Source organism: Aquarana catesbeiana, linkage group LG08, assembly GCF_042186555.1.
Source record: "Aquarana catesbeiana isolate 2022-GZ linkage group LG08, ASM4218655v1, whole genome shotgun sequence".
NCBI classification, from domain to species: Eukaryota; Metazoa; Chordata; class Amphibia; order Anura; family Ranidae; genus Aquarana; species Aquarana catesbeiana.
This window is the reverse complement of record NC_133331.1, coordinates 106395174-106422672: the sequence shown is the minus strand read 5'-3', so window position 1 is coordinate 106422672 and position 27499 is coordinate 106395174. Positions and strand designations below refer to the sequence as shown.

The 27499-nt window shown below is 40.6% G+C and overlaps 1 protein-coding gene and 1 pseudogene across 3 annotated transcripts in view; one reads left to right on the top strand and one right to left on the bottom strand.

Moving 5' to 3' along the window:
- ARID5B (AT-rich interaction domain 5B) overlaps positions 1–27499 on the top strand; it is a 406103-nt gene that overhangs the window by 219308 nt on the left and 159296 nt on the right. The gene's annotated exons all lie outside the window — the stretch shown is intronic.
- LOC141107032 (5S ribosomal RNA) lies at positions 12544–12660 on the bottom strand (annotated as a pseudogene).

Sequence of the window (27499 nt, the reverse complement as noted above, 5' to 3'; positions counted from 1 at the left end):
AATGTCCGACATGCCCGTCATAACGTCGCAGTCACAATAAAAATCGCTGATCGCCGCCATTACTAGTAAAAAAAAAATTATTAATAAAATTGCCATAAATCTATCCTTTATTTTGTAAAAGCTATAACTTTTGCGCAAACAAATCAAACGCTTATTGCGATTTTTTTTTTTTTTTTTTTTTACCAAAAATATGTAGAAGAATACGTATCGGCCTAAACTGAGGGAAAAAAAATGTTTTTTTATATATTTTTTGGGGGATAATTATTATAGCAAAATGTAAAAAATAATGCGTTTTTTTCAAAATTGTCGCTCTTATTTTGTTTATGGCGCAAAAAATAAAAATCACAGAGAAGATCAAATACCACCAAAAGAAAGCTCTATTTGTGGGAAAAAAAGGACGTCAATTTTGTTTCGGAGCCAAGGCACACGACCACGCAATTGTCAGTTAAAGCGACGCAGTGCCGAATCACAAAAAGTGCTCTGGTCAGGAAGGGGGTAAATCCTTACGGGGCTGAAGTGGTTAAGCTACTACATGTTTTTACTTGATTAAAAGAGCACAGTCTCTTTCTTGTTTTATGAATGCATGCCTTAAATTGGAACCTATTATGAGAGAACCATGGAAGGTGCCTCTGCTGAACTCTCCTAGCTCATTGCCCTGCTGTCATGCTGAGCCTCTGTCTTCAATGCTTCGAGTCACGGACTCAAAACAAGAAAGCAAATAAGGAATTATTTTACTGCTCTGCATACTTGTTCAAGAGCAGTGACTCAAACAGTACTAGACAGTGGGTCAGGATCAAAATCAGCCAACTACCGTTTTTAAGGAGGCCAGTAATGACAGCCACTGTGTCTTTCATGAATTACTTTAAGGATACAGAAAGGGGAACCTAATGAGTTTAGCCTTTACACGGATATATTGACACCATTTAATTATGTTTATAGGTGAATTATAAACCTGAAGATGTGTACTGTATGTCAAAAGCACATGTGAGTGCCTCAGTTTTTTATTATCCGTCCCATAAATGTTGATTAGAGATATTTGAGCTTGAAATGTCAGACACCCAACCAAGACTAGCATCAGGAGTTAAAAGGTCAAAGTGCAATATGCTGAAACCTGCAGGCTGGCAACCTTTCAAAGCTTTGCATTTTACATCTGGCCATGATGTGTGTTAATGAGCAGTTTGTGTCGCATAAGCAAGATCATGAGTCTTGTCACATGAATCTGTAACAATATGCATTACAGTATCACTCTTGTACTTTCTCAATGTAATTAGAAATGTCTTAGAAAGCCTTGTTCCGTTTCACAAAGCATAAAGCCTTTTTAAGACAATTAGCTGTAAGTTCTTTTCAACTGATAATATGCGTAAATATAGTGATTGAGGGAATAAAAATTCTTTTTATTTCCACAGATGTTGTTACGTTTTGGGAAAAAAAAAAGATTTGGATACATATTGGCCTCACTTTTTTGCCTTCCCAAACATGTTATTCATTTGTTGAAACATTAAAATGTGAAACATATGGGGAAATACTTAGTGTTCTTGAAGCAGCTTTGAAAAGGCGAGTATTTCAGGCATCACACTAGGGCATCTGTTTATTTAGAAGAGCTTGCGCATACAAGTCGACAAAGTTTTGTAAACATACTCTGATATTTATGTGAGCGGAAGACTAAAGCTAAGCAGACAAAGTGTAATACAAGTTATGTTTTAAAGATTGCAAAATACAAACAGGCTTTCAAAGAGTGATATGTAGCAAGAAACACTGATGTAGGTTTGATTTCTTGTTCTCCAGAAATAATAGTTTGTTTTAAAGTATATCTAAAGCCAAAATTATTTTTTTTTAGTTTTGTGTAGAGTAGGAAAGAGGTTTTTTTTTTTTTTTTTTTTTTTTTTTTTTTTTTTTTGCCATCTGTATCCTTTTAGGGACATTTGCCTTCACTTCCTGCCCCAAGGACACAACCAGAAGTAAGAGGAATATTATGCAAGATAACAAATTCCCTCTTGGACAGTTGTCACCAGAACAAACCTTTACATTAAACAATTTCCCTTCTATTCCCGTTCTGGTGACAGGTCAAAAGTTTAGATTTACCCTCATTTTAATTGCAAGTGACAATGGTCACCAGAACGAAGACAATGGGTGCCTGTCCCCATTGGGGACACAGACAACAATAGAAACCTGACAAATTCTAGCTTTTCTGTATTCTTTAAACCTGAATTCTGTCTTACTTATTCCAACGTTAATCTTTCCAGACGGGGCATGCAGAGGACAATTTTAGACTAAAATCTTAGGCATGCTCAACTTCTGTTGAGCATGCCTGAGTGGAAAGGTTTTTTTTGTTCTATAGGAATTAGTGAATCGCTGGGAAAACCATTTATCCAATGCTTGAAATTATGGTACTGGGCTTTAAAATTGATTAGGGCCAGTGGATGTAACATTTGCATTATTATAGTGTGATGGATATTGCTTAGATCAATTTTCCACTGCAGAACTTGGGAAACAACAGCAAAAGAGATTTAATTTAGAGGTCAAGATTTAAAAATGTGGGGAATGTCCAATGACTGTCAGCTGGCAAAAAAAAGAACTGAATATTTGATGAGCTGAACATTTGCCAAATTAGACAAAACAGAATGCTTAAATTCATTTTAGGTGCATTCTGGCAAGTTCAATTGCCCACTGGCCTCTCATGTGAGCCCGGTGCCCCCTTCCCCTATTCAACCCATTCCAAAATGTTGGTCCTGGAGTCTCCATAATGTGAAATAAGTATAAAGTAAACAAAGCAAATGAAATGAACCATGTTGGCCATGAATGTTGCAGAAACCTAGAAAATACAGTGCAGAGATTTTGTTGTCAAATCAATCCCTTGAGAAATATTTTTAAATAATCAGAACACCAGGATCTAAGCACACAAAAACAAATCGTACCCCCTCTAAACTATCACCTTGGTGCTGCCATTGGAGACGTAAATTGGTTAAATTGTGTGTGCAAATTCATGTAAATAGGCACATTAGGAAGGGAATGCTTACACTTATGCACCATAGCAAAAAATATAAGGGAAAAATGTTTCTAAAGAAAGTCACCCCCTTTTTTTCCATTCTTTTGCTTCAGAAATTTATGATGTATTATTTTATATTTTTTAGCAAACCTCATCAACATTAATTTTGGGCAGCAGCTTTAATTTGTCTTTCCATGATTCAGTTATATGTTTGTGTCATAATTTGCCTAATTCATTACTTAGGAGCTGCTGTGTTTGCAACATAACTTCAGGAGTTTCTGTTGCATGAATGAAACAATTAATCAGAGCATAAGAGCTCTCACATGATGCCATAGGCCAGTTATTGCTATAATGGTCTCTTCAAACTTTATTTTATTAAAGTGGTGAACTGGTGTAAGTGCTCGTTGGATTTCAGATATCCTTTAACCCTGTGCTGACTTTGTATTATTAACAGTTTCTTTGCATCATAGTCGGAGTGAACACCCCAAGTAAGTAGTTAAATGGCTGGTCTTGTGAAATGGAAAAAAATTATCATGAGCTACGCTAAGGAGCAGCGTTAAACTAACTCTTGGTAAATGAAGCCTATGGTGTCTTTATTTTATATTTTATTCTGCAATAAATTATAACAGTATTTGATCTGTTTGTGTTATTAGTCACAAGATGCATATCAGACAGATATATTGTTTTGTGTTCATACATGTGAAAATAAGTGTAGATAGATGTCTTTATAAATCAAACAATATATTCAGATTTGTATAAAAATGCATTCACCTGTTCTTGTATATAAGACTATTTAAATTAACAGGATTGGAAAGAATCAGTCTACTGTACATTTATATTGGTTTCTGTTTATTTTAATATTTGCAGTTCTATAGAAATAAATCTAATGCATTTTTTACTCTTTATTCTTTTAAACATGTCCTTAAAGCTATTCTGCTTTTGTCACAATAGTGTTTATATTATCTGCACACAATTTAAATTCCACTTTAATAAGCAATCCAATGTAGATGTAATTTGAGTGTTTTTTGTTTTGTTATTTTAATTCTCTTTTTTTTTTTTTTTTTTTTTTTTTTTACTAAAAATGATACTCCAAAGTGGCACTCTGCATCTGCTAGGCCTTTCTAGCCACTTGAGCAGTATTTTCTCATTATGGTTTGTAGGAAATAGATAATTGGCAGCCATCCTCAGCATTTAATTGAAGTCTCCATTTGCCCAACCACTCTATGGCTGTTTACTTTTAATGTATGGGATCCTTTAGTCAAGAAAAACACCTAAACATGTAGGCTGTATTTTTATATATTCATTTTGGGCAATGGAAAAAACATAATTAGAAAATGCTTACATCACATAGAAATATTAGAATGTTATCAGTTTTGGGAATAAATATATATTTCCATCAGAGATAAAATATAATTATCAGAAAATGAAAGGTGAACATTGCGCACAGAAATTTGAATTTAAAGTGGTGTTCCACCCCAAAGAAAACTACATGAAAAATCCTAAAAAAAAATACAAAAAAAATTTGGATTTTTTTTTTTTTTTTTACTCACCTCTAAATGCCTGTTGCTAGGGGGTCCCTCGTAGTCTGTCTCTTTCAGTGCCTGGGCTGGTGACATCACTTCCATCTCAGCACAGGAAGGGCTCAGCTCTGCTCCCTCCCTCCTGTCAATCATCTGGGACCCATTACAGGTCCCAGGTGACTGAGCGGCCAATCACGGCGCTCGGTGCCGCTCGCGCATGCGCAGTGGGTGCCAGGCTGTGAAGCCACAGCCCGGCGCCCACAGTTGCAATGCCGGTGCCGCCGAACGGAGGGGGAGAGGAGCGGGGCTTCGATCCCCCGCATCGCTGGACCCAGGGACAGGTAAGTGTCCAATTAAAAGTCAGCAGCTGCAGTATTTGTAGCTGCTGACTTTTAATTTTTTTTTTTTTTTTAGTGGCCCTCCTCTTTAAGTATATTCCTTAGTAGGTCCACAAAAATATAAAGTCCCTTTGTGTGCACCAAATACTTTAACATACAAAAGTAGTAGGCATATCATCACTGTGCTACACATAGCCTTGCAGAGGGCAGAGCTGTGGGAGGGACCCAGCAGGCCCTAACCTCTACAGCCTGCCTGCAGAAAACTACAGGATGAGGCGGAGACAAGACCAGTTACCCAAGGAGAGAGAACAGCAATGCTCGGTCTTTATTACAGGAAGCTTTTGCAGGTAACAAAGTTTTGTGCTGGGTTTACTGCACAGCTCTAAAATACACAAAGTACACCCGTGATTCAAATAAGAATATACATGGCTCTTGCATTTAGGTCTGAATTAGGTGCCTGAATTAAGATGAGGTTTCATCTTTAAGGCCAGCAGAAAAAATTAAACCTAAAAAAAAATGTTTGGATGTGCATGGCTTGTAGATATGAAAATATTTGCCTATTCGGATTTTTTTTTAACATTGTAATCACACTTAAGAGTATCCCACATGCAGGTGGCATTCTATAGATTCAAACTGTAGGCAGGCAGCTGATCATTACGAGTAGGAGAGACACTCTACTTCCCCTTTCCTAGCTTACACAGACCCATGTGGATTGTTTAGCTGCAAAGCAACAGTCAACAAGCTAAAAGACAGTGTTGGGCTTCTCAGTTGAAAGCCTAGAGTCATATCCTGCCACCTACTTTTAACGAAAGCACCCTGTTAAATGTCTGAAGGATAAATATTTTATATGGTAATAAATAAAATAATGAGAATAAAAACTTTATAAACTTGTAAGCATTCAATAAAAATATTTCTCTAAAAACATAGGGGTTGATTTACTAAAGGCAAGTAGACTATGCACTTTGCAAGTGGGGAGAAAGCACAAGCGCCATACTAAGTGTAGCGTATATGGATTTTAATATCAATAACAATTGTGTTACTCACAAAGATAAAATCATCAAGAGCATTGAGCACTGCAGATAATCCACATCAGTGGAGCCGTGTGTCAGGATGGCCTCTGCGGCTGGGTACTCGGAGGGACGATGCTGGTGGATTCCGGCACTTCCTGGAGCCGTGAAATGCACAGCCAGCCAATCGTGACATCAATTTTCTGGATTTGATGTGATGTCGTATGCAACACGTTTATGGAGCATCTGCTCCTTCTTCAGGCCTCCAAGTACTCAGTGCTTGTGCTTTCTCCCCACTTGCAAAGTGCACAGTCTTTTCGCCTTTAGTAAATCAACCCCATAGTCTCAAAAGAAAGCTTAGCAGGAGTAACCATAAAACATGATATCCTGTTTACTGCGTAATAATGGCTATTTGGATTTGAAGAATTATGTAAACTACAACACACATACTTTTTACTTTGCTTCCTGATCCATAATGGAACTCCTGCAGCCCCTTACATTTTACTGTTCTAAATTTACAGTTTTTATATACCTTTCACAGAATCATTTTTTTTAAGGCAGAACTCTTATTTACTTTATTCTTGAATCTTTGGGGTATATTTTAGCAACAGTACTCTAAGACCCCTTTCACACTGGGGCATTTTTCAGGTGCTTTTGGGCTAAAAAATAGCGCCTGTAAAGCTCCTGAAAAACACCTCCCCTGCAGCTCCAATGTGAAAGCCGAGTGCTTTCACACTGGGGCGCTGCACTGGCAGGACGTTAAAAAATGTCCTGCAAGTAGCATCTTTGGGGCGGTGAGGGAGCGGTGTATACACCGCTCCTGCCCATTGAAATGAATGGGCATCAAATTGGTACATAATTTATTTTTGCAAGCAGAAAATTCCACACCACCTAAATGCCCCCATGGTCTGAACTTAGGACAAGAACTGTACCCTGGTTTGTTATTCACAGGAATTCCCCCACAACAGATGCATATATGGTTTATGTTACTGCTTCTGCTCACCCTAGTCTTCATGTTGGTGCACAGTGACTAGGCTCTTTTTGCATTTGCCTGCCCCTCCATTAGGAGTTTGTTTGCAGAATAGTGACCCATGACATGAAATTCCATCATGGCAAGGTACTGGAAACATCATGGAACATATACAGCGGGTAAAATGAGTCTTGAAAACGTCAGCATTTTTCTAAGTAAATATATTTCTAAAGGTGCTATTGACATTAAATTGTCACCATGTCGGTAACAACCCATCCAAAATTCACACATACATAGAAACCAAAACAAATAAGTTCAGAAATTAAGTTATGTGTAATAAAATGGAATGAGACAGGGAAAAACTTTTGAACATGCTAACTGAAATTTACTTAATGCTTCATACAAAATCCTTTGTTGGTAATGACCTTTTCAAGACGCCTCCTGTATAGAGAAACTAGTCACATGCATTGCTCAGGTGTGATTTTTGGCCCATTCTTCCACACAACCAGTCTTCAAATCTTGAAGGTTCCGTGGGCCTCTTCTATGAACTCTGATCTTTAGTTCTTTCCATAGATTGTCTATTGGATTCAAGTCAGGTGATTGGTTGGGCCATTCTAGCAGCTTTATTTTCTTTGAAACCAATTGAGAGTTTCCTTGGACTTGTGTTTGGATCATTGTCTTGCTGAAATGTCCACCCTCATTTCATTTTCATCATCCTGGTAGATGGCAGCAAATTTTTATCAAGATTATTATGTCTTCTTTCCATTCATCCTTCCTTGATATGAAGTTTACCGGTACTGTATGCTGAGAAACAGCCCCCCCCCCTGATATTTTTGGGGTGATGTGCAGTGCCATTTGACCTCCAAACATGGTGTGTATTATGGCATCCAAAGAGTTAAATTTTGGTCTCATCTGACCAAACTATATTCTCCCAATATTTCACAGGCTTGTCTAAATCTTGTGCAGCAAACTTTAAACAAGCTTCAACATGCTTTTTCCTCAGCAATGGAGTCTTGCATGGTGAGCATACATACAGGCCATGGCGGTTGAGTGCATTACCTGCTAATTCCAGGTCTTTCTGAAGCTCTCCAAAAGTGGTCCTTGGCTCTTGGACAACTCTTCTGATTTATTTCACTCCTCTGTCAAAACTTGCGAGGAGCACCTGGTCATGGTTTATGGTGAAATTATGTTCTTTCCACTTCTGGATTATGGTCCCAACAGTGCTTACTGGAACATTCAGAAGTTTAGAAATCCTTCAGTAACCAATGCTATCAGTATGTTTTGCAACAATAAGGTTGCAAATGTGAGAGAGCTCTTTGCTTTTACCCATCATGAGATATTTCTTGTGTGACACCTTAGTAATGAGACACCTTTTATAAGGTCATCAGTTGAGACTGAACCAGCTGATATTAATTTGCACTGACAAGGGGCAGGATTGCTTTCTAATTACTGATAGATTTCAGCTGGTGTCTTGGCTTTCCATCTATTTTTGCAGCACCCTTTCTTCATGTGTTCAATACTTTTTCCCTGTGTCATTTCATTTTATTACACATAACTTAATTTCTGAACTTATTTTTTTTTTTTTTTTATTTCTTTGTATATATGGATTGCATGGGTTGTTGGCGTCATATGGTGAAAATTTTATGTCAATAGGACCTTTAGAAATGTATTTACCTAGAAAAATTATGATGTGTCCAATACTTAATTTACCCGCTGTATGTGTTCCATGGTGTTAAGTGGAATACAATTCAAACATGCAGCAGATAATGAATTTGGTTAAACCTCTAGCATGTAGAAATTTTATATTCATAGCTGTTTGAAGACCCTTTATACAAAGTGATTTAGTGTAATAATCAGCCAAAGAATTAAATTTGATCATAAATAGCGTTAAATCTATATCAGTATATTTCGGTGCACTTGTCAGAAAATGTGCTAATTGACATTTAAATTAGACATTCCATTTTCTGCTAACAAGTGAGTGACAATGAAATGGTTGTACAGTATGTAAGAACGTAAAAGGAAAATATTTTATTTTATATTCTGTGTATATAATACAAGTGTTTGGACTGTGCTGTACTTAGTGATAATGCAGACTAAGCATAATTTTACAATGGCTTTGCTATGGGAATACATATATCAAACATACATATAATATGTATTGGTGGTAAAGTAATCAGTCATGATAATACAGGTGCTGCTTTGCTCCAGTGCGCACAACAAATTATTCTGGCTTATATAGGATTTAGAAGATCAGTACATTTTACATATTAGCAGCTTCCCAGCCTCAGAAACTCATACTAAATTGTGAAAAGAATAGATGGTGATCTAGGCATCTCTGCCAGATGAAACTATAGAAGAGTTTTTTTTTTTTTTTTTTTTTTAGACCTGAGCTCTCTTTAGGTACTTTAAAGCCCCCTGCCAGATAAAAAAAAAAATCAGTTTTGAGTAGAGCAGAAAAGGGTTAGTTCATTTGGTCCGGTTTTTATTACTGTGCAACACACTCCCTTCCCCCTCCCCTCCCTTCCCCAGCATTGGTAGCTTACCAGTCTTTTTCAGTGGTTTAAGATCTTGGTATAAGTTATTTACCCTTCCACAGTCACAGTTAGCAAGTGCTGACAGTTGTGGTTTTGTAGTCAGTAAAGGGAAAAAAGTATAGATGTAGCAGCAATAATATTTTCATCATCAATATATATATAATTTTTTTATGAAACTATTGTTTGTGCTCCTGCACACTATTACTGTATAACCCTAATACACATTTCCTTGGGCTATGGGCTTTGCAGGACTACGAGCTTCAGCAGACCTTTCTGAGTCAAAGGAGACACTGGGGTTCAGAAAGACTGTGTCAGACATGGAGTGTTCATTTCTGTGAGGCTCTGAATGTACTACATCTTCTCCCAAATGGGGTGGAGGACCAGACTGTACTGCTTAGACGCCCAGAAGCCTTTACAGCAGCAAAACAAATGATGATTGCTGCACAGAGAAAGCAAGAAAACCATACCAGTGACTCCCCTGTACATTTGATGTTGGCTCTTCTTCACTGGAGACTTCACAAGAGGTCAAGGTCATCATAAAATTAAACCTCTTGAGCCCCTAATGATACAGTGCTGGATATCCGTTATCTTCACATGCACACATTTTATTTTTATATGCCTCAACAGCCTTCTAAATGAGGCTCCCTTACACTCCTAGACCCCTGTAGCTGCTGCATGGCCAGCTATGGCTATAATTATGCCAGTGGACACCAATGCAATAAAGACCTGACATAAGTTCATACACTTCTCTAATGTGCACAAAACCAGTGCCTTTATTATTGTATGTGTCCCTGTTGGAAGAATTCTAAGCCCTATCTGTCCTGAAGACCAAACAGAAAATGAAGCAAAATGTCCACACCATAGACACAACAATAAACATATGACATAGGTTATCACCATTCTCTACTCTATTTAGAATTGTTAAAACATTTTTGTCAAGAGATGACCCTTTCTTATACAATATTACACAAGCATCAAAGAGTCTGTGCTGTCATTTTTTTATGCACAGCTACCAGTAAGATTCATGCTTGCTCTGGAAAATTACAGTGGAGTCTGAAAGTTTCAATGTAATTGGTGACTGTGGAAAATAACAATTTTGTAAGTAATAAATTGTTGAGACACAGCCCAGTTTGAAGCAAAGTACTAAAGCCAAAGTGAGCTTGAACAACTTTGAGATGATGAATTATATTTGAGATGATGAAATGTATTTATGATTGGCAAAACCTATTTCACTATTTCCCTACAGTTTAATATAGACATCAAAAACACTTGGACTTTTCATGTGCAACTCATTGATATAAAAAATGTACAAGAATGGTTTTGCTTGAAAATTATTTTTTATAATTTTTAAATGCATATAAAAGTACAGGAATACAGGACCGGAGAAGAATGATAGAGAAAAACGGGTTTTAAACGCATGCTTATTTGTTTTGAAATACCCACAAGATGTGAGATCATTGGAAGCTAGATCACCCCTTGTTAATAGGGAGGAATGCAAAAAAATGCTTAATATGATTGTTGTGCAGAGTAACTCATTATGGCATTTCCAACATTAAAGTGGAGCTCCAGCCCCTGACCAAAAAATTAATTCAGCAGCTACAAATACTGTAGCGGCTGACTTTTACTATTAGGGTGCTTACCTGTCCAGGGATCCCACGGTGTCCCCGATTCTTGATTCGGCTTCCAAGTGCTGGCGCCGCCATTTTGGGTAAGGGAAGCTGGCAGTGAAGCCTTGTGGCTTCACAGTTGGTTTCCTATTGCACATGCACAAATTGCGCTGCGCTTTCTCAATGGGCCAGCTGCGACAAGGGCCGAACTTCCGGCTGGTTTCGCCGCAGCAAACTCCCCCACACAAATGTGGCACCGGAGGGGGGAGGAGGCAGACAAGCAGAGCTTCCCCTTTTGGGTGGCGCTCTGCTTTAAGATGATTCAGTTCATTTTTCTTTGATATTGATAGGCTGTTCTCTATTACTTAGTATCTGAGGCTGGTGTTACGTTGTAAGTGGTCATTATACAGAAGGTAGGGCAATTAGCATATACATTATACAACACATGCAATGTGTATAAATTAGTAGCACCCAAAAAGTCCCAATGTCCTCTTTTTCGTGTCTTTGAAATGAGGGAAAAGCAAGTTTCCTATTTTTAAGACAGCTTCTGCATATTTTCTAAAGCAAAATTCTTTACTATTATATTTAATTCATAAAACAACATGAGACAATGTGCTGTAACCTATGGTAATCAAACTTCCCTTTAACAGGTTAGTCAGACCACTTACACAAAATATAGCAGTGCAGCGCTCAATACAGGTCAGATGTATACACATAAAATGTACATATTAAACATACATAAATAAAACGCATGAGGCAAAGTCCCAAAAAGTATATCTTAGTCCGAGGAGATCAAAAGCTGCCCACTTGCAGAAGGGGGATCCCTCAGTTGGCAAGGAAAGGGTGCAGTGATAGGATAAGATTGTATTCGTTGTATCACCACCAATGTGAACCTCCACCAAGGGTCTAGGCTGCTCACCTTATTGAGTGGACCTTCTGCGTTAACAGCAAGGTCACTCATGCATTCCCTTCCACAGGGTAGATTATGGAAATAGGGGTCCACAGGCAGTATCCCAAATTCAGTCTCATCGGTTGATATATATCATGTTAAAAACAAAAATAACAGGACATAGTGCTCTCCATACGAAAAGGTATAAAATTTATTAAATAAGAAAAATATTACTCACAAAGCAAGCACTGTTTCCCAGTGCAGGAGTATACAGCATAAAATGAACCAGATGGGTGGCTGTACTGACATCACAGAGCCCCTCGCACGCGTATCGTCCGTGTGGACTTCCTTAGCGAATCTGATTGGGGGCCCGTGTGTCAGCTCTTATATCTAATCCTGGTTCCACATACAATTCATGATGATACTCGAAACCCCCGCCCACTCTCCAATAATACACAGGTGAATGGACTTAACTACTAAGTAGTAGAGAATCAGGAGTGGCTACAAATCTAATAGGGCACAAGCAAGCTGAATACACTGATAACTTACTGATAGGCAGCCACCATTCCTCCCATGTTATGAGCTAAAGCACTTCCAGGTCAAATCCTTATCTTCCAATAGCAGTGAACACTGCTGTGTCCTGAAAGACAGCCCGCCCCCATTTCCCGGTCAAAAAAAAAAAGAAAATTTTAAGCCTACAGCACCTGATACTCCCAGGCAGTCTCCCATCCAGGTACTAACCAGGCCCCACCCTGCTTAGCTTCCGAGATCAGACAAGATCGGGCGCTTTCAGGGTGATGGCTGTAGGCAAATCCATCTCGTTCAATGGCAGCTAACGCTGCTGCGTCCTGGGAAGAAGCCCGCCCTCTAAAGGGGCGTTCGTATGGAGACGGGGATGGGGGGCAGGAGCACAACATACAAACTGCCCCTTTCATTCACGTCGCTCACAGACTAAGTGAACGGCAACAGGGAGCGCAGACGCAATGCGGGCTCCGCCCCTCCCTTCCACGTCACCCCCTGGACAGATCGAGATGCAAACTCCAGTCTCCTTGGCAACGACATGAAATCACTCCCAAGAGCGCCTCCTTCATTCCTCTGGCCTGTCAGCATGGGCAATAACAACATTCACCCACAATGGCAAGCAGGCTAACATAAAATTAGCAACTAATCAGACATAGGGAGCAGAAACAAGGCTAACGTTAATAAAAAAATAATTATAATAAAGTAAAAATTATTATAAAAATAATGTAATATAGTTATAAAGCTAAGAGGAGGGAGGCTACTCAAAAAGTACCTATGGGGATACCCCAAAGAGGCTATAATTGAAGCATATGGGGGAAGTTCATAAAGTCACCCCCCTCCCTTATGGCAGAATCCATCCTAAGGTGTCCTACACACTCTTCCAGATGGAGAATGTGTACCAAAAAGAAATGCTATTCCCTCCCAGTTGTCACCAGAGGGATATACGAAATGTGAAATGGAAAAAATCAAACAAAATACATATATCGCAACCCATGTAATATCGTGTAGGACCTACAGGGGTTAAAAATATGAATATAAATTTGATAGAAAAATTATAATAAAAAGACATCAGTACAACCACCTCATCTGTACACAAATACAATTAGAATGTATACATATACCACAAACAAATATACATTATGGACCAATATTCTAAATGGTAGGGGCTAGAAACCAACATAAACTAACGGTCTGAAATAAAACAATTAAGGTCAAACTCAACGTTCAACCCTAAAGGGACCCCAACCTTTGTCTCAAATACCCAAAAAGATTATCGTCGACTGAGCTGCCGTATGAAATTCCCACCCCTCCAATGCTTCGTTACCTTCTTTATTCTCCAGAACTTCAGCCCGGCAGGGCTGCGGTTATGGAAAAGTCGGAAGTGCTTGGAGACATTGTGTGTGCTGAGTCCTCGTTTAATGTTGTTAACATGTTCTCCGACTCTTACATGGAGGTGCCTAGAAGTCCTACCCATATATTGGTAGCCACACTCACATTGCAACATATACACCACCCCGGCAGTGTTGCACGTAATCAAATCCTTGATTTTGTAGTTTTTAGCCGTGGCAAAAGCCACAAATTCCTTCCTCTTCTTTACATTGTTTCTAGCCTGTTTACACGCCGGACAGTGTCCACAGGCATAAAAGCCATTAGGGAAGCCAAGCATTCTATTCACCGGGTAAACCGGGGGATCGATCACCCCTGGCGCAAGTCTATCTCTAAGAGAAGGAGCTCTTTTGTAAATAAACAATGGTCGGTCTGGGAGGACCGGACCCAAGGTTCTGTCAAGTTTTAAAATGGGCCAATGTTTCTGTACTATCTTTTCAAATTGCTTGTGCTGAATATTAAAATCAAGGATCATCCTGATCTGTTTAGGCTCACCCTGGGCTACTCTAGGGGCATTCGACACCAGTACCTTCCTATCAAGAGTCACAACATTATCCAATTCTTGGACTAGCTTATTTTTATCATAACCCTTCTCGGTGAACTTAGAGATAAGAGTCTGTGACTGTGATAGAAAATCCCCCACTTCTGTGCAATTCCGCCTGAGGCTAATAAACTGTCCTCTAGGGATATTGCACAGCCACTTACTGTGGTGGCAGCTTTCAACAGGGATAAATGCGTTTCGGTCAGTAGCCTTAAAATGGGTGACCATATTGATGCGGTCACCCCTTTTTGACAATTCAAGATCCAAAAATACCGCCCTCTCTGTACTGATATTCCATGAGAGGACTATATTTTTGTTATTGTCGTTAAGCCTGGATATAAACGCATCCAGACTATCTCTGTCCCCTTCCCAGACCATGATAAGGTCATCAATATACCTCTGGTAGCAGATCAGTTCTGGGGGTTTGTTCTTAAAGACTGCCTTCTCCTCCCAGTGAGCCATAAATAGATTGGCAACACTGGGAGCGAAGTGTGCCCCCATGGCTACCCCTCTGGTTTGGAGAAAGAACTGCTTGTCATACCAGAAGTAGTTCTTTGACAGACAGAAAGTCAAACTGTCAATCAAAAAATTCTGATGCCTCCTAGATAGGTCCGAGGACCCCAGGGTCCACTGTACTGAGGTTAACGCATCCGCGCCCGATCTTGTCTGATCTCGGAAGCTAAGCAGGGTGGGGCCTGGTTAGTACCTGGATGGGAGACCGCCTGGGAGTACCAGGTGCCGTAGGCTTAATTTTCTTTTTTTTTTTTTTTGACCTGGAAATGGGGGCGGGCTGTTTTTCAGGACACAGCAGTGTTCACTGCTATTGGAAGATAAGGATTTGACCTGGAAGTGCTTTAGCTCATAACATGGGAGGAATGGTGGCTGCCTATCAGTAAGTTATCAGTGTATTCAGCTTGCTTGTGCCCTATTAGATTTGTAGCCACTCCTGATTCTCTACTACTTAGTAGTTAAGTCCATTCACCTGTGTATTATTGGAGAGTGGGCGGGGTTTCCAGTATCATCATGAATTGTATGTGGAACCAGGATTAGATATAAGAGCTGACACACGGGCCCAAAATTAGATTCGCTGAGGAAGTCCACACGGACAATACGCGTGCGAGGGGCTCTGTGATGTCAGTACAGCCACCCATCTGGTTCATTTTATGCTGTATACTCCTGCACTGGTAAACAGTGCTTGCTTTGTGAGTAATATTTTTCTTATTTAATAAATGTTATACCTTTTCGTATGGAGAGCACTATGTCCTGTTATTTTTGTTTTTAACATGATATATATCAACCGATGAGACTGAATTTGGGATACTGCCTGTGGACCCCTATTTCCATAATCTACCCTGTGGAAGGGAATGCATGAGTGACCTTGCTGTTAACGCAGAAGGTCCACTCAATAAGGTGAGCAGCCTAGACCCTTGGTGGAGGTTCACATTGGTGGTGATACAACGAATACAATCTTATCCTATCACTGCACCCTTTCCTTGCCAACTGAGGGATCCCCCTTCTGCAAGTGGGCAGCTTTTGATCTCCTTGGACTAAGATATACTTTTTGGGACTTTGCCTCATGCGTTTTGTTTATGTACGTTTTAATATGTACATTTTATGTGTATACATCTGACCTGTATTGAGCGCTGCACTGCTATATTTTGTGTATGTCTTTTTAGGTTTTGTATATTGGCCTACAGTGTCCAGCTGCTGAGTTTTAGTAATTAGGTTTTGCGCTGTTTCTTCTGTTTAAGTAGTCAGACCACTTAAAGGTGATTTCTGATTATCAATGATTACTGTACTCCTCCTTTTTGTATTATCAATTAAAGGTATTGTTTTCTATTAAATGCTTTTTATGTACGTTCTTCTCATATTATCTCTTTACGAGAACACTATAGCTATCTGCAACTTGGACATTTTCTTCAACAACTCATTAAATCCCGTCATAGTCCATATACCCTGACCCTTTTTGAGAGCCCATGTAGAGCCATACCCCACTCAGTGGGCCTCATATTGCTGGTAAACTTGCTTATAATTTCTGCAAAAAAGCCTCCATTGAGATCCTATCATCTCCAAAGGGAAAAAGAACGGGGGGGGGGGGCAGTTAGATCCAGAGGACTAGCAGATTATGACTATAGCACTTTCTAAGTGTTTGAAAAATGTTCTTATACTGGAGAATGCCTATAAAATATTGTATAAGTGGTATTATACGCCAGCTAGATTGGCCCATTTTATCCCAACTTACTCTCCTCTCTGTTTTCGGGGATGTTTACAAGAGGGCTCCATGGCACATATTTGGTGGTCATGCCCGAAGGCATGCAGGTTATGGGTCAGAGTCTATACACTTCTCTGTAACTTATTTCATGTAAGCCTCAAATGGGACCCCTATGAAACCCTTCTTGGCAAAACAATTGTTGAATTTCTATGCCCAGAACGGCAACTGGCCCTATACCTCTTTACTGCAACTAAATTAACCATTGCAAGGGCATGAAAGTCTCCCACACTCAGCTTTGAGGCTGTCAGAAATCGTATGAATGATCTCATTCGTCCATCCTCTCGGATACGCGTGACAAAAATTCTTAGAGTATGGCAACCATGGATTACTTATTCTCAGCCCTCCCGATTTAATAGTATGCTTCTCTCGATTTTAAAGCTTCGGTGCACACCCCATGGACTTTTCTCCCTTTTTCTTTTTCCTTCCCCTTTGGTCTTTCTTCCTCCTTTCAGGTCTCCTTTCCTTCTTCTGCTTTCCCTTATTTCTCTTCTGTTTTTTATGCTTTATGCATTAAATTCATATATTTCAGACCGCCAGGTATTTTCTATGTTTTCTATGTTATATTTATTTTTCAATTTTTTTAATCTTTTATCCTCCCCAATAGGAAGACTCTTGACCATGCATGCTTTTATTTAGCTATGTCAGGTTCTATTAATGGACATTTAAGTTTACAGGCATCAAACGACCCCCATGATACCTCAGAAAGCTACTTTTGGACTTCCCTTTTTTTTTTTTCTTTTTTTTTTTACCTGGGACGTTATGCTTGAAACCTGCGTAATGCCACTGCTTACATCTCCTTTTTATTATTATTTCTATTTGTTTTTTGCCTTATGTTTGCTTATTACACAATGTAACCGTCTAATTGCTGTCCTGATATGTTGGATTATACATTAATAAATCCTTTGTAAAAGAAAATGCTTTTTATGACAAGGCTGAAGGAAAGATTAGCCATGTCCAGAGATATTTTCTAAAAAACTAATTTTGCAACATGCTTTTGTAGTCAAAAAGCTCTCATACTTTAGTGAAATCCTGTTAAAGGAATTGCATAAAAATGTTGCACGTTAGCTGATGAAATGGTGTTTTGAACAATAAAATTGTGAATGCTAATAGCGGATAGCTGAGATCATATTTCATGTGCAGGAGTTGGACAAGTATGGCTCCTTCTGTGCCAGTGTGCTCTTGGAAAAGATCTGTGATAAATCCTGATTGTGGAATATTTACTATATACAGCTGGAAATTATGAAACATTTTGGTTGTAGCAACTTGTCTTAGAAAAAACATAATGGGCATTTACCAAAATAACTCGTTAAGATCAGCTTGCAAAACCTACTGTAACATAGATTAAAAATATTTTCTTAAAGTGGACCTTTCTGTAGCTTCTCAAGTCTGCATGAAAATCTGAAACATGACAGGAAATGTCACAATCTACAGCAATATAATTATTCAAGAATTATATATTTTATTATTAAAGTATATCTAAAGACCAAAACTTTTATTTTTGTAAACTGCTGACGTTTTCTTGTTTGCCATCTGAGTCCCATTCACAAACTTTCTCTTCACTTCCTGTCCTGTAGGCTCACCAGGAAGAAAAGGAAATTTTTCTCAATGTGAGGGAAATCCTTAGTTGGCAGGGAAACCAGTGTCTCCTTGAAAAATGACCCCCTTATTTCCATTTTGGTGGCAGTGTACTCTCATAGTTATTCCTGGTGACTTTGGTGATATGAATAGTTTGAGTCTCCTTAACAGGGACACAGGGAGCAATAAAAATTTGACCAAAGTTATAAACACTCAAAGCTCTTTTGGCCATACTTCTGTTGGTCACAGGAGGGTACTTGACTCTGAACTCCTGTGACCCAGTTTCAGCTGACAGCAGGCTAAAAATCGCTGTCGGCTGATGTCACAGAGCTGGTCGAGGCTCTGCAGGGATCCCGACAATGTTGGGAATGCACCCAGATGCCTGAATGGCAGCTGGCTTAGCCTCTCAGCATGCCACCAGTATGAGTTGTTCCCACTCCCTCTACAACCCAGCGCTCCAGTGAGCACTGGAGAGGCAGAGTGGTGACTGATCGTAACCGTTCTGTGCTCAGAGTGGCCCTGAGAACTGAGCGACCAGCGGTCTTGGATTGCTCAGTTCTCAGTGTAGAGCCGGCAGGGGACAACTGCAGCTTGAATCCTTGCTGCCATCTAGGTGAGTATGTGTGTTAGTTTTGTTTGATTCTTTCTCTTTTTAAGGCATTCAACTGGAAAAAAACCTCTGAATTCTTCATTGCACAAATTTCTGACTTAATTTTCTCCTTGTTCGCTGATAGAGTTCAATAGTGCAGCACTGAAATATGTAAACATGACATAGGTTTACTTGCTGCACACAGACATTAATATTGTTTCTGATTTGCTACATAACATAACTGTGATGTAGCATGCGTAAACAGACTGAAAATTCATTAGGTTAAGAATGCAATCAAACCTTTCCTCTTACTGAGGACATGGTTTTGATGCAAATTAATTTTTGCATGTCAAAATCCAATAGAAGATATTTTAGAGTAGGATTTTTCTAGAAATCTGTACCTTTTTTATTCATCTGTAAAGGAAAAAAAAAGGTCAGATAAAGTCAGACAGTTACTGACAATACGATGTGATATGCAGAAGCAGCAAGGCTGTAAGTTTTAAGAGCTGCAGTCTTCTAAATTATTTACAGTGTCCATACAGTGAACAATCGTGACAGAATTTTAAAGCTGAGCACAGACGTTTAAGGGCAGTTTGGACCTGCAAGGATGAACTGGCAATGGAACATTTTTAACTACAAACTAGTAAAAGTGTGCCCATTTTTTAAATCGGCTGTATACAGAAAGGCATGCCATTGCAGTAGAAAAAAGCACAAAATTGCTCATTGGTTTAGTGGTGTTGAACACAGAAGTTGACAGCTGATGTGGTGGAGAGTGAAGTGGAAGCATTTGTGAGAGTTCCTGAGAGTAGTTGGGAGGATGATGGTCAGGTGTAGTAGTGAGAGTAGGAGTTATGTACAAGTGGTTAGAGGAGAGGTGGGTGAGGAGGTCAGTTGCGGTGGTTTGAGCTCTTGGGGGGGGGGGGGGGGGGGGGTGGATGGTTTGTCATTAAAGGTGCAGTGATGAAAGATTTAAGGAGTGGTGATAAGAAGGCAGCGCATGCACAGTGGTGTTTTAGAGGAGAATGCTAACACTGTGGCGGTGAGGGGGGTGGTTGCAGGCACAATGGTGAGTGGTGCCTCTGCAATTAACTGCCTGCTTTAACGCAAGATGCAGCCCTCCTGAGCAACAGCAGAGGACAGGCAGGGGGTGTTGGTGGTGTAAGCTGTCAAGCCAGAGAGTGTTTGTATAAGTGGCAGCAGAATTCGGTGGGTAAGGAGAAGGTGTGAGCTGATGGCGCTAGAAATGAAAAGGCTATGTCCCATTGCAACAGACTCACCTGCTGTAGGGACTGCTCTGGATGCACTTTCCATTGGGTATGGCTGTTGTACATGGTGTAAAATGTTATGTTAATGCTACTGGGCATGTGTATTAGCAACATAATGTTAATGCTATTAGCTTTTGCGCATGCACCAGGTATTGGTGCCATTTTAAGTTATCCCAAAGACTTTACACGACACCCAGAGCAAATTTGGCATTTAGTCACAGTGCTTCTGATATCCTCTAGCTGTCAGTGGTCTTTGCCGATATCGTCAATCCACATCCAGCACAGGAAGTTCCCTATTACCAATAATGTATTTGTGGCTCCTATGTCACATAGTTTACTGAAGACTGGGGCAAATAATTTTTTTAGCAATGGAGACTTTCTGTGCTGGAATCTAATTGCAGATATGTGCAGGGATCGCTGGGGGCTAGAGGAGTTCAGCAGCACTGTCACTATATGTTGGGGCACTGAGTTCCCTATTCCTATATATGTGCAGTATAAACCCGGAGACTTGGCCCCCTAAAGGTCTATGGAGTTTTACTGTGCACACGCAGACAGTGGGAAGTAGATGCACTGGTTTTTATAATAACTATAGGACATTCACATGTATATTTTTTTTTTTAGGTCCATGTAGAACTTGGAGATAGAGATATATATAATATATAATATATATATACATAGATATATATATATATATATATATATATATCTATATATATATATATATATATATATATAGATATATATATATATATATATATCGATATATATATATATATATATATATATAGATATATATATATATATATATATCTCACAAAAATTAGTACACCCCTCACATTTTTTTGTAAATATTGTATTATATCTTTTCCCGTGACAACACTGAAAAAATGACACTTTGTTACAATGTAAAGTAGTGAGTGTACAGCTCAGTGTAAATTTACTATCCCCTCAAAATAACACACAGCCATTAATGTCTAAACCGGTGGCAACAAAAGTGAGTGGGCCCAAAGTGTCAATATTTTGTGTGGCCACCATTATTTTCCAGCATTGCCTTAACCCCCTTGGGCATGGAGTTCACCAGAGCTTCACCAGGTTGCCACTGGAGTCCTCTTCCATGATGACATCATGGAGCTGGTGGATGTTAGAGACCTTGCGCTCCTCCACCTTCCGTTTGAGGATGCCCCACAGATGCTCAATAGGGTTTAGATCTGGATACATGCTTTGCCAGTCCATCACCTTTACCCTCAGCTTCTTTAGCAAAGCAGTGGTCATCTTGGAGGTGTGTTTGGGGTCGTTATGTTGAAATAATGTCCTGTGGCCCAGTCTCCGAAGGGAGGGGATCCTGCTCTGCTTCAGTATGTCACAGTACATGTTGGCATTCATGGTTCCCTCGATGAACTGTAGTTCCTCAGTGCCAGCAGCACTCATGCAGCCCCAGACCATGACACTCCCACCACCATGCTTGACTGTAGGCAAGACACACTTATCTTTGTACTCCTCATCTGGATGCTGCCACGCACGCTTGACACCATCTGAACCAAATAAGTTTATCTTGTTCTCATCAGACCACAGGACATGGTTCTGTCCTTAGTCCTTAGTCTGCTTGTCATCAAAAAACTGTAGGCTTTCTTGTGTATCATCTTTAGAAGAGGCTTCCTTCTGAGACGACAGCCATGACAGACCAGTTTGATGCAGCATGTGGTGTATGGTCTGAGCACTGACAGGCTGACCCCCCACCCCTTCAACCTCTGTGGCAATGCCGGCAACACTCATACATCAATTTCCAAAAGACAACCTCTGGATATGATGTTAAGCACGTGCACTCAACTCCTTTGGTCGACCATGGCGAGGCCTGTTCTGAGTGGAACCTGTCCTGTTAAACCGCTGTATGGTCTTGGCCACCGTGCTGCAGCTCAGTTTCAGGGTCTTGGCAATCATCTTATAGCCTAGGCCATCTTTATGTAGAGCAACAATTCTTTTTTTCAAAAACAAAAAAAGGAAATCCTACGAGCCACAATGAACCTAGTGCTAAAAATAAGCACTACACAGCCGCATGCATGAGTCACGCCTTGTACTGTATGTGGAATATCAAATAAATAAAATGATGATGCCCTAGAGTGTGCTAAACGTGCCCCTATCACGGCACAAAGAGATCCAGTACATATACAACAAAGTGCAAAGGTATCTAACACACTGTGTACTATATCCCATAAAGTAAACAAACATAATGTGCACAAATATACCGTGCAATGAGCATATAGAATGATAATGATAATATTAATAAATACATTTGCTCCAAAATAAATAAGTACAGAACAGGTGCTAAAAAAGTGCAATTGACAAATAAAATAATTATAGTAATGATAATAAATACTAAATAATTATTGCTTCAAAAATAATTCATACATGTTAACAAATACTGAAAAGTGACATGTGCCAACCAAAATAGTGCAAAGTGTCACGCAATACATATTCTTAATAGTCCATCATGAACCAGATATATATTGAACACAAAAGTCCTTCACAAAAGTGATGACAAATGATCTTCAGTAGTGATGTATTCAAACGTGCTAAAATTCTATGTGCCACAGATCATGCGATGGTGAATCAAAAGGCCCCCCCCCCAGGTAAAGCGCTCACCTTAGAGAATGTGACAGAGTCAGGAAACGCTTTTGATCCACCCAGGGCTCTATGTGGATCACAGGAAAACAGGCTCCAGCATAGGCTCAAACAATAAGCAAGGAGAAAAGGAAAGGAACCATATAGTGTGATAACATTTAAAATATTTATTCCAAGGTCAGATAAAAAAAACTCTCCCCCAAAGGGGGTACTCACATTTTGAGGGTGCGTCAGTGCACCACTCTGAAAAGGCATGTAATCTGGATGTAACAGTCAGATAATGGATGTAACAGTGAGGTTATGGAGACCGTCCCAGCACCGACAGCTGCTGCTGCCTAACACTCCGCCCTGGCCCCTCCCCTACGCGTCTTCGACTCAGGGCATACGTGTCGTCATCAGGGGGAATGCAATTACATGAAAAGATATAATTAAACATTTACAAAAATGTGAGAGGTGTACTCACTTTTGTGAGATACTGTATACATATTATACTCACCGGCCACTTTATTAGGTACGACTTGCTAGTACTGGGTCGGACCCCCTTTGGAACTGCCTTAATTCTTTGTGGCATAGATTCAACAAGGTATTGGAAACATTCCTCAGAGATTTTGGTCCATATTGACATGATTGCATGATGGTATCACGTTGTTGCTGCAAATTGGTCGGCTGCACATCCATGATGCAAATCTCCCATTCCACCACATCCCAAAGGTGCTCTATTGGATTGAGATCTGGTGATTGGGGACTCATTTTTATGTGAAAGAAACCAGTGGTGAGATGATTTGAGCTTTGTGACATGATGCATTATCCTGCTGGAAGTAGCCATCAAGATGGGTACACTGTAGTCATAAAAGGATGGAAATGGTCAGCAACAATACCGTGGCAATTAAGCGATGCTCAATTGGTACTAAGGTGCCCAAAGTGTGGCAAGTAAATATCCCCCACACCATTACACCACCAGCGTGAACCCTTGATACGAGACAGGATGGATCCATGCTTTCATGTCGTTTATGCCAAATTCTGACCCTACCATCTGATTGTCGCAGCTGAAATCGAGACTCGTCAGACCAAGCATTGTTTTTCCAATTTTCCATTGTCCAATTTTGGTGAGCCTGTGCGAATTGTAGCCTCAGTTTCCTATTCTTAGCTGACAGGAGTGGCCCGTGGTGTGGTCTTCTGCTGCTGTAGCCCATCTGCTTCAAGGTTCGATGTGTTGTGCATTCAGAGATGGTATTCTGCATACCTTGGTTGTAACGAGTTATTTGCCTTACTGTTGCCTTTCGGTGACTTGACGGGACTTCCCTGTGACGTCACGGGGAATGCCACAGGGAAGTCCCGTCATGTCCCATGCGTCAGAGGGGGCGGGGTCACCGGGTGGCCCCGCCCCCCGTTATTTAAGAATCGTCAGACGAGGAGACGCTGTCACAGAGCGGGAGCCTCCCTCCATGCCAGCATGGGTGCGGAGCGGCCAGGAGAAGAAAATGAAGAGGAGAAGATGAAGAGAAGAGCGGGAGCCTCCCCCCATGCCATGGGTGCGGAGCGGCCCGAGGAGAAGAAGATAGAAGACGCCGCCGGAGGAGATGCTGGACGAGAACACCGGAGGAAGAGCCAGAAGAACCAGAAGAAGAAGATGAAGGAAGATAGAAGAAAGAAGAAGCATTTAAATAAAGGAATTGTCAAAAACTGTCTCTTGTCATTTTTAACATTTTTGACAGTTTTTTAGTGAAATGGTAGGGGTAAGTACCCCCTTACCATTTCACACGGGGGGGGCGGGATCTGGGGGTCCCCTTGTTAAAGGGGACTTCCAGATTCCAATAAGCCCCCCGCCCGCAGACCCCCACAACCACCGGCCAGGGCCCTTATCCTCATCAACATGGGGACAGGGTGTTTTGGGGGGCTACCCCAAAGCACCCTCCCAATGTTGAGGGCATGTGGCCTGGTACGGTTCAGGAGGGGGGGCCGCACTCTCGTCCCCCCCCTCTTTTCCTGCGGCCTGCCAGATTGCGTGCTCGGATAAGGGTCTGGTATGGATTTTTGGGGGGACCCCACGCCGTTTTTTTTGTCTTTTTGGCGCGGGGTTCCCCTTAAAATCCATACCAGACCTGAAGGGTCTGGTATGGCATTTAGGGGGACCCCCACGTCATTTTTTTTTTTAAATTTTGGTTCGAGGTTCCCCTGTGGGGAATTCCCATGCCGTTTTTATCAACGAACTTCTATGTGTATTGTCGGACTGGCAATTCATTAATAGCCGTGAGTAGTTTTAAATGGGTTTTTTCCTTCGAAATGTCATTTTGCTGTCAGACTGTTCTAAACACAGGAAACATTCGCCCCATTACAGGCATACTATAGACACCCCCCCAGCTACGAAATTTAAAGGGATATTACACTTATTGTTTGATTTTAAGCATTATTAAAATCACTGCTCCTGAAAAAACGGCCGTTTTTAAAACTTTTTTTTTGCATTGATCCATGTCCCCTGGGGCAGGACCCGGGTCCCCAAACACTTTTTATGACAATAACTTGCATATAAGCCTTTAAAATTAGCACTTTTGATTTCTCCCATAGACTTTTAAAGGGTGTTCCGCGGCATTCGAATTTGCCGCGAACACCCCAAATTGTTCGCTGTTCGGCGAACAGCCAATGTTCGACTCGAACTCGAAGCTCATCCCTACTGGGCACATCCCCCCCCCCCTTTTTGCTTGGCATGGAGCTGCCCTTAATTCTTTTCCCCCTCCTAATCTTCCTAGGAGGGCAGAGAGGTAAGCTTAGGGATGTGCTGCAGCCTTCAATTGCCTAAAGTCTTATGGAGGATCATGGTGGGAAAGAGTCAGGCTTAGTGGGAAGTCCAGAGAACCAGCCAATGTGGTGCTCCTAACCCTATTGCCACTGGTAGAAAGGCAGGGAGAATGCCTCTGCTGTTCTGGATTTAGTTGAACTGCTCTTTGGCCATCACAGATCTTATTTCAAACACTACACACCAGAGATTATATATTTGACTCTAGGTCTGTTTTAAACAGTAGCTAAATTGTGAATTTTGGTTTGTGTTTCTGCATTAGTTTAATTCAACCCATTGTGCTTAAACCCTGAAGGTCATCATTACCTTCATGTAATGGTACTTTGTGTTGCATTTTTTTTAATACAGCACATTGAGTATTCCCCTGTTTATGTAATATACTGTAGATAAAATCTTATTTTCTCAAATATTGGGATTTAATGAATTCTCGGCTCTCCTCACTGTTGGATTGACATTGGCCACTTATTGAATAAGTATTATAGATTGACATAAAATGCAGCCAACTTCAAAGCTAGGCATAAAGATTAGTTGGCTGACCGATGAGTTAAAGTGGTTGTTAAGCCACTGTAATATAATCTTCTTATTCCCTCTGTATCATAAGAACATGTGTCCCTGTGCTTATGTAATATAAAAAATCTGCCGATCTGTAACGATATAAGCTCCGCTCCGGGTGCACAGTTGATTGCTCTCCTCTCTTCTGTCTCGGCTCACAGCTGCAGTGAGCAGGGCCGACCCGTCGGGATGACATCAGCTGGGGAGGCGGGGAAGAAAGGAGTGAGAGAGAGGCGACGAGAGCAGTTTATACAGGTACAGATCGGTGGAGTTTTTACATTACACAGGGACAGATGTTCTAATGATACCAAGGGAATAAGAAGATTTATGATGGGTAAAAGAGGAGTGCAGGGGGGCACCCAGGTACGAGCAGGGAGGGGAGGGGGGAGGAGGGAGGAAGACAGAGGACACAGGACACAGGCAGGGAGAGCTGCGGCTGACGGAATCACGCAAATGGACCACAGTATCAAGGGCTTAGCAGCCATGATTATCGTGGTCTGTTTGCAGGGGGGAGGGTATAGCCCGGCAGGATCAGCCAGGTTGTTTTAGGGTATACAGGGGGCCAAATGACACAGCACAAGCACTGTGCTATATAACATGCTTTAGGGAACAGGATCAGGTTTTTTTTTTTTGTTTTGTTTTTTTTGGGTTAACAAACACTTTAAGTGCTGATGATCTTCTGTATGTACATTTCCATTAGGGTTCTTACACACATTAAAGTATGAGTGCACTTCACAGTAACCTATCATTTGCTGCTATTCCTCACCCTCATGAGCCTGGTTGTATAAGTCAGATGCAGACATACCCTAATATTTTAATCATGGCTTTCCATGGTTTATGGCATTATCTACATTTTTGTAAACTTATATATGTCCCGCTTGGCTGCACATGTGCAGTTATGTTTCATGCAGATGAAAGGAGCCATGTCCCAAGACCGCATAAGCTCAGAAGTGATCCCATTAATCCCCCTTTTTTTTATATGCAAGCAGGACCAACATGGACAAGAATATTGCCACAAATATTAAGAATGTATATATAAATGAAACCATGGACCAGGGGAGATTGGGCTCAGGAGGGCGAAATACAGTGACATAAGGCATGTTATTGGAAATTGCACCTAATTCTTTAAAGTATATCTTAAGCCTCAGGAAATTGTCACAACTCTTGATTTTGTTAACTTGGTTAATTTTAGGGACAAAAAGACATTTGTCTCTAAATGTCTAGAGACAAACAGGAAGAGGCTGTAAATCTCTTTAAAGTGAGGGAAATCCTGTCTTATATAATTGCCCCCTGAGCAGGTGTCCCTGTTGGAAGATTTCTCCTTCTTAAGCCTCGTACATGATCGGATTTTTGGCAGGGAATTGTGTGATGACAGACAGGCTCCTTCAGACAATTGTTGTCCAACTTTCCGCCAACAAATGTTGGATAGCAGACTAATACATTTTCAGCGGACAACGGTCTGTTGTCAGATTTTAGTTTCGTGTGTACACAAGTCTGTCACACAAAAGTACAAACACGCATGCTCGGAATCGA